This window comes from Patagioenas fasciata, chromosome 3 (assembly GCF_037038585.1).
Source record: "Patagioenas fasciata isolate bPatFas1 chromosome 3, bPatFas1.hap1, whole genome shotgun sequence".
In the NCBI taxonomy this organism is placed as follows: domain Eukaryota; kingdom Metazoa; phylum Chordata; class Aves; order Columbiformes; family Columbidae; genus Patagioenas; species Patagioenas fasciata.
Genome location: NC_092522.1, coordinates 90324162 through 90332415, shown reverse-complemented (window position 1 = coordinate 90332415; position 8254 = coordinate 90324162).

The window sequence follows — 8254 nt, the reverse complement described above, 5'->3', positions numbered from 1 at the left end:
GGGATTCCAGAACTGACACCAGCGCTCTGACAAAGCCAAGTGATATATAACTTGAGTAAAAACTACTTCCATTTTAGGCACTCCTTTTCTTCAAGAGTAGCCTGTTTAAGTCTAATGGCACAGACTGGCTGAGAGGGAGTAGTGCAAACAGAATCGTTCCCGACACAGATGCAGAATGCCATTGCAAAGTTAAAGGATAGCTCTCTTAAACCTCTTCTCTCACGGGTAAGCCCCTTGTCACTTGGGTAATCTCAGTAACTTCCTCAAAGAAATACAGGCAGTCAAAGAGCCTGGAGTATTTGTACCTACAGTCATTTTTCAATTTAGGAAATAGAGAAAGATTATATGGGCTTTTATGGAACATAAGTCATTAGGTAGACAACAGCCTCTGTACTGGAAATTTGGACTTTGCCACTCTTCTTGGAACTAATGGTGGCTGTATTTGACCTGAACTGAGCCCTGCTTGGCAAATACTGTGTCTGACTCAGTGACAGAAAGGTCAGACATGAGGAAGCACCTTGTACTGTGAGAGTCTCATCAGTTTTGTATTCCGGGGTTCGTAGTTCTCCATTGTCTGAGATAGACAGGTATAGACAGATAAACAGAGAGAGTTTGGACACAGATTCAGGCCAAGTCAGAAACTCCAGTTCTCACTCGGATGCTCAGTTTAATTTAGAGAACAGAAAAACTCATAAATTTTTCAATGAAGTGCAGCTGAATTTTTAATGTGTAGCAAAACAGCTGAGCCTAGGGTGGTTTGGAATGTAACAATCTCAAATCTGAAAATATTTTATATGAAACATGCAGATCTGTTTTAAAACAAACATTGCAATAAATTCAACGCTGAAGTGGTTGAGCAACGTAATAGATTTAACTTGCTCCTCTATCAAATGAACTGTTTACGTGGGACACTTTGCCTGAGACTCCACAAACAAAATAAAAGAGAAAGCAAAATTGCTTTACCCTTCCCCACTTTTTCAGAGCATTGCGTGTGAGCCTCATGAAAATCCATAGGAACTGACACAACTGTTTTAATGCTCCCCATTGCCTTTTTGCCTTCACTTTTGCAAACTGACCTGCTACTCTATTATTTGCCTCTTAATATCACCAGTGACATTAATTAAGGTTTTAGGCTCCCCTGCCTGCCAAGTTTAACAAACAAGCATGGAGACTAAAAGCTCATTTGCTCAAAGGGGCATATTTTCCCATTCAGAGCCAAGTTTCAGGCTGATCCATTGTGAAAACATTAGCATAAAAAGAGCAGTTTTGCAATGGAAATCTGAACACTTGGTGTTTTCTCTATATACTACAATGATAATTTAGTGTCCTGTTCTTTCTCAGCTTCAGTCTTAACTCTTACTTTTACAAAGATCAGACAAGTTCCATATGACTGCAAGACAACAAACATAATTTATTTGTGTCTAGGTCCTAGAAACCTTGTTCAGTACAAACTCCTACTGTTTCCTGGGAGGTTTTGCCAAGCAAGGGTTCAGGACAGAGTGAGGGGATCTTCTCCAGGCACAGGTCTGAGCAGACTTCATAGGGTAAGTGGTGGTCACCAGCATATCTGGCTGAGAATAAGCTCACTAAGGGGCAACTCATCCAAAGCTGCATGTCCCAGATTCAAAAGGAAAGCAAGCTCCAAGGTGGCATTTATGATCAGAAAAGAGAGGACAAACCACTTGGACCAAGGTAGCAGACCAGCACCAGGATCCCTGAATTTCAGTGCAGGATATCATAGGTTCCTGCTTCTCTTCAGGTAGAGAAGAGGCTTTGATGTGACTTCATACGTCCTATGCAAGCCCAAAACTCTGGCTCTTGATGAGTTTGATCTCTTAACAAATTACCAAAACTTCTTTCATCCTAATGTAGGACGGGCCTACAGTGTTGCCATGCCCTAGAGGCAGCATACCTTTAGTTCATGGTTTAGTTGCCGATCAGATAAGGAAAGCAGCAAAGAAAATTCTGAGGTGTATCAGGGATTTACTCTTGTAATGGCCTTCTTGATACTTTCAAGGCAGCATCTCTCCGGTGTTTTCCCCTTGGCATAACAGTGCAGTTTGTAACAGGGGTCATAAGGATTGGGTGTCTGAAGTTGTTTTCATTGTAGGAGTGTACTGACACTGTAGAAATGAGAACTGTGAGATTATTCAGTCTTAATAAAAATCCAAACACTTCAGTAAATGCACAAACATTTTGACTGTAGTTAGCATAATTTCTTTTGAAACAGACAGGCAATGTCAGTGTGCAGAACAGCAGTGCCCCTTCACAAGTGATTCTTTGCTGCCATAAATTAACTTCCCTTTTTCTCTCTTAATTACAAATATTAATCTGGGTAATTCTAAAAAGCTCAATAGATAATTTTGCCTTACAAATAACTCTAAAAAAGCCTGACAAAACTATGGTAATGTAGCATCATCAAGCAACATGGTTGTTTAGCTGTGACATTTCTGAATCAGTGTTTCAGTATTTTGATCAGGGGCAGTGCAATAGATGGTCAAACAGGAGTGATTTCAGCAGACCATAGACTGCTTCAGCTGTATGTGTGGTACATTCTTGAGACAGGAGACTCAAGAGGTCTTTCTGAATATCTGTTTGACACTGACAGATAAAGAATGCTGGGAATATAAGGCACCGGCTCGTCTACGAAATAACACAGCAGCCTCAAGCTGAAAAGGATTTTACCATTCCCAGATGAATTTCTGCAGTTCAGCATGCTGTCCCCTAAACCTGCTTCATCACCCTTTGTCAGATTAGGCAGTGATATAAAGTCTGCCACAGAAACCGGCTGGAGAAATTACGACTGGTATCTAAAAATAACCATCTGCCTTTTCTGGTGCACAAGTCCAGCAGTACTCAGGGAGAGTCCAGGAAAATGAAAGCACAGAGCAACCTCCTCCTCCTCCTCCTCTTTGACATGGGGCAGCCCTGGGCAGTTTCACTTTCCAGTTCCCAGTTTGCTTGGGGAGTAGCCAGGGCTGGTGATCTGTGTCTCACCTGGCACAGAGACACGGACAGAGGACGCTTTCAGTACGGCTGCCGACATGTGCAAATAGATGACAGGCAAGAAAAGACTGTTCTTCTCTTAGGCTCCCTTTCAGCCACAGGGAAATGATCTAATTCTCCTGACTGCTCACTAAGGTGGACAGAGAGGCAGAAAATTATTTAACATGTAAGAACTCACTGCAGGACCCTCCTAATTCTTAATCCCTGCCCCTGTTTTTGAAACAAATCCTCCTTTCTTTGTTCCTTTTCTGTACTTAACGATAGTTTTCCTTGTCCCACCTAGGCTGATTCTGCAAGATACCTGGGAGGCATACCATATAAAATACAACCCAGTAAAATGTTTTTTAAGGATGATTAAGGTCTTTCCCTATCCACTGATTTAGCAATCAAATGAGTGTAATTTGCTGCCTCTGCACTCAGAGTCTTCAAAGCAATCTGTGAATAAGTAGATTCCTCTCTCTTTACAATATGATGATGCAAGAAATTGAATGTAATAGAAATTACTCTGTTAAAGACAGATTATACCCCAGAAAGTTTACTTGACAGTGTTGTCATCACCAAATTTTACCAGAATAACTTTGCAGCTGGGCCTGAGCTCTATCACTAGCTGGAGACAGTGACAAAACTAGCTTTAAAGAGCATCAGGGCATTTAATCTATTTCCTAGCATTTTAATATAGATATAAGCTTAAGCACTTGTACAGTCAATCTCTTGAATATCCTGTGGTAACTGCAGAATACTCAGAAAAGCCACAATTATATCTCCTGAACATTTTAGTCAGTGGGCACAACCTAGTTAAAATCGAGGAATCTGAAAGTCTGGCAGCTTTGGGGGAAGCTGCATGCTCACAGCTGGATGTGAGTTCAGGAGCTAACTCATAAGCTGCAGTTTCAAACCAGTGAAATTGTAACTGGGAGACAGGAGTTTCTGCAGCTGATGGCAGGAATTGCCGCAATCCCACACAGAGGGAAGAAATGAAGCACAGAGAAACACATCCTCCAAAAAAATTTGTAGGAGATTCAGGTCAGTAATCATCCACTTAATATCATAGATTGAGAAAGCAAAAAGAAATATATGTTTCTATTTTCTAATGGTAAAATATGTATCTATAAAATGGTTGTCTGGGTTCCTGAGACCTGTAATCACATCACAACTGATAAACAATGGTTAATGAACATCTGCCCAGTAGGAAGAGAAGAGTCAAGACACATCTGACTCTTGAAGGTCCAGGAGTTGGTCCAAATCCCAGTTTGTAGCCCACAATACAGCACAGAAGAACCCCAACTGTAAGGAAATCTAACATACATTCTTACAAATGACTAATAGATCCGGATGCAAAATCTGAGCCCCTCATTGGGGGGCTTGGTTTTCGTAGGGTGATAAGTCCTTCTTGAAAAGAAGCTACACATCAAATGCCCCAAGCTGCACAACAAGCAACATTAGTCAGGTGTAAAATAAAATGCAAACATGTAAAACAGATGCGTGCATAGATGGCTACATGTATGTGTGCGTGTGCTTGCAGAACACGTTCACTTAGAGTGAATTTGCAATAAGTTCATATGGAGTGGAGTCATTTGGTAATACAGGAGACTCATAATAAGACAATGATGATTTAAATTAAGTGTGAACTACAAAAACATTGTCAGCTAATTCCGAATAGCTACAGTATTGGCTAAAATAATTTTTTGAGGATTAGAGGGGTTAGCTGTTGAGATTCAGTATAAACAGATCACAGCAACAATGCAATTGCTCAGAGGTCTTTGCTCCAGTATACACTCATGTTGTGACTGAAAACGTATGCAGAGCAAAAGGTCTGGAAAATACATGCAGAGGCAATGGTAATCAGAGGCTGGATGCTGGATTTCTCTTCTAACAGGACACCAGTATCCTGAGTAGGGGATATTCACCTCCTCACATTTATTTCATTTGATCTTAGTCTGGTATAACAACCCTGGAAGACAGCATGTCAGTGAACCTGTGCTAGGTATATATTCAGCCATGTCTACTCCACCTAAACCTCCTTATCTACAAGGCTTCAAGACTGGACAGTGAGCAGGAGGCATCCATCTCCAGTGGCAAAGAGCAGCGCTCGGCTCATGCCGCATCAGCGACAAGCAGGGATCACCTCAGAGGTAACCCAAGTCTCTCTGATCTGTTCACATACATGTGCTTTTTTGAAACAAAGCTAAATCCTTGGAGTCAAAGTGCCCTTCTACAGGAAGTGCCCTTCTACCTGCAACATATATAGTGTATTTTTTGTCAGCTTTAGCCTCTCTGAAATGCCTGGAGCTCAGTTGTTTTTGGCACAGGTCTATTGTGCAGCATTGCATCGGCGAAGAACCTGCCTGAGTCCAAGAGGTCTTGTAGGGGTACATTTCCTTCATGAAAAGCACGTACAACAAAAAACAGAGGATTTCAGCTATTCACATGCAAACTTACTGAGCTCTGAGGGGCATCCATTTCAAACAAAACACCAATATTTGTGCTCTTCAAGTTGACAGAAAATAATTTTGTTTCTTTTTAGTACTTTGTGGCAATTATAGAGAGGTTTCTTGGCTTTGGATTTGCTTTTAGAAGCCAGTTGGTCTCCACTGTTTGCTCCTGTCCAGTTAGATTATCTTTTATTGCGTAAGAGTACATAAAAATTTGAAAAACAAATGGAAATTCATCTATTAGCACTGTTAGAAAAAATAAAGCAGCACAAACCCTGGATGTTTTAAACATCTCTTTCATCAGTCCACCCTCTTGTGTTGGACTGTGACCAATGAAATAACACAGTACATCAATCTTTTTCAAAAAACAATGTAATTCTTGCAATGTCTAGATGGCTTCTGGGATTTGAGACTATTTACTACAGTTTCTGAAATGTTAAGACAATGTTTATGTAAACGAAAATATTTATCTAGGTTACTGCTGTCAAGTACCCGCTGAGAAACATTTTGCATTTATAGATGACCTTAAGCAACAATAGCAGCAGAAATTACCAGCAACCAGCATTTGGGACAGGCATAAAATGGTACATAAATCTAAAAAACAATAGTCCAGATTCTGCTGTTAGGGACCACCTGGTGCTCTTAGTTACACAGCTTTGATTCTCATTAGAAACACGGAATTTTGCCCTTGGATTAAAATGTTCAACCACAAACACTAAACTATAACAGCTTTCCTGACAAGCAACAATGCTATTTCATGTCATCAGTGACAAGTTTTACAGAAAGTTACTGTCTATCCTTTTAGTCAGAGTTGAAGACCTTTTTTTTAGTATTCCAGTATATCAGAATTATCCAGTAACATCACACAAATAAATTAAGATCAAATTGCCTTCCCTGGACTTCTATGATATTGTAGTGCTGCAGGTCATATGAAATAAAGTCACAACTGTTTTCAAACCAAGGGATGGGGTTTCATTAGTCTTATAAAAGGATTTACCTGAATGGAAAGAATAAAGACAGTTAATATAAGCATTTTAAGTGGACTAGTAAAACTCTTTTAAAACCGTGAGCGGACAGTGTTTTTCAGAATTAAAGTAGTCCTTATTCAATTTAATTTGTTCAACTTCTGAGTTATCAACTGATGATAAATGGGGGTTTGTTTCCATTTTGTAAAACTTAAAGAGGAAGACAGCGCTTGAGATCAAGTTAAAGGTAGTCAGTGCTTTAAGGCCAGCATCCACTTCTGACACATGCTTTCTGGCTGAAACAATAGAAACACATGGAGAGAAGTTACATATATACATTTGTTTATCAGATAGAGCCAATATAATTGCCATGAGACTTCTTGGGAAATGGTGATGGTGTTTTCATTGTTTTCAGTCAAGAATAAATTGTAGTTTCAGGATGGTGGTCAGGGAGCTCAAAGCAGCTCATGCACAGAGAGAAGAAAGTATGGAAGCAGAACGTCCAATCTCATCTCCATCCTTCCAACACAGAACTAACCTCTGAAGAACATTCTGCAAGATCATCTTCTCTTTTCCTCCAGGCAGGTTTCCACAGCTTGGCAGACAGTTGCTGAGCTGAACATGTGTGCATGTATGTGTCTGCAGGATGGGCCTGCACAGACTTGGCCACCACCAATTCTCTGCCACCTCTGCCAGCACAACTGCTCGTGCCATTGCCCAGGTAGGCAAACCAATCAGGTTCAACATAGCTGAAGAAAGAAAAACTCATTTTTTCTTAAGGCAGTCAGTTCCTCAGCCCAGAATGAACAGGTCTCAAAACATTCTGCTGGCACTGTGGGACAAGGGATGATGGGAGAATAAGAAGCAGCAGCAGAGGGTGATTGGAGTTCCTGAGGTTGCCATGCCTGGCATCAGGAACCTTTTCACCAGAGCACCATTCCATTTTCATCCCAGTGCCCCTATTTATAATCTCTCATGCCACCGTACACTTCCAACTTTTACATGACACCAAAGATGTCTTTATTCTCTCCATGTCTTTGCACAAAGTCATTATGCTCACATCTCTAACTATTACGTGACTCTTCGCCTAGTACATTTCCTTTGGCTGACAATTTTTCTGCCAAAGTGATTCATACCAAAAGCATCTCCCACAGTACTCATACCAATAAGAGAGAAAGAGAAAGCCTCCCTCAATCTGTGGAGCACTGTGCTGTCTGGGCAACTTGAGGGAATGTCAGGAAGATGTACCAGGGGAGGTTTAGGTTAGACATTAGGAAAAGGTTCTTCACCTGGAGGGTGGTAGAGCACTTGAACAGGCTCCACAGGGAGGTGTCACAGCCCCAAGCCTGACAGTGTTCAAGAAGAGACTGGGCAATGTCCTCAGACACATCGTGTAAACTGTGGGATTGTCATATGCAGGGACAGGAGTTGGACTCAATGATCCTCGTGGGTCACTTCCAACTCAGGACATTCTGTGATTCTATGATTTTATGATCACCTGCCTGACAGCATCTCCCGCCCTAACCTGCAGGGAAGTGACACTGGCTGTGATCTTGGTAGCCTCAACATCTGCTCAGGTTGCCTTTACTGCCCAGAATGAGCTGTCCCAGAATAGCTGAAACTAAAGCTGCAACAGATCTGTCAGCACACATACCATTACAGGTGTTAGATCATTGAGCGTATCGTGTCTAGTCAGATGACTAGATTGTAGGGAAAGTAATGCTAAAGGTCAGAAAACAGTTATTACTCACAGCTGGCTGCAAAATGTGGTAGTGTTTATTTGTTGGTTTTGTTTGTTTGCTTGCTTGCTTGGTTTTCTTTTTTGTTTTTTTTTTTTTAAGAAACTTTTTA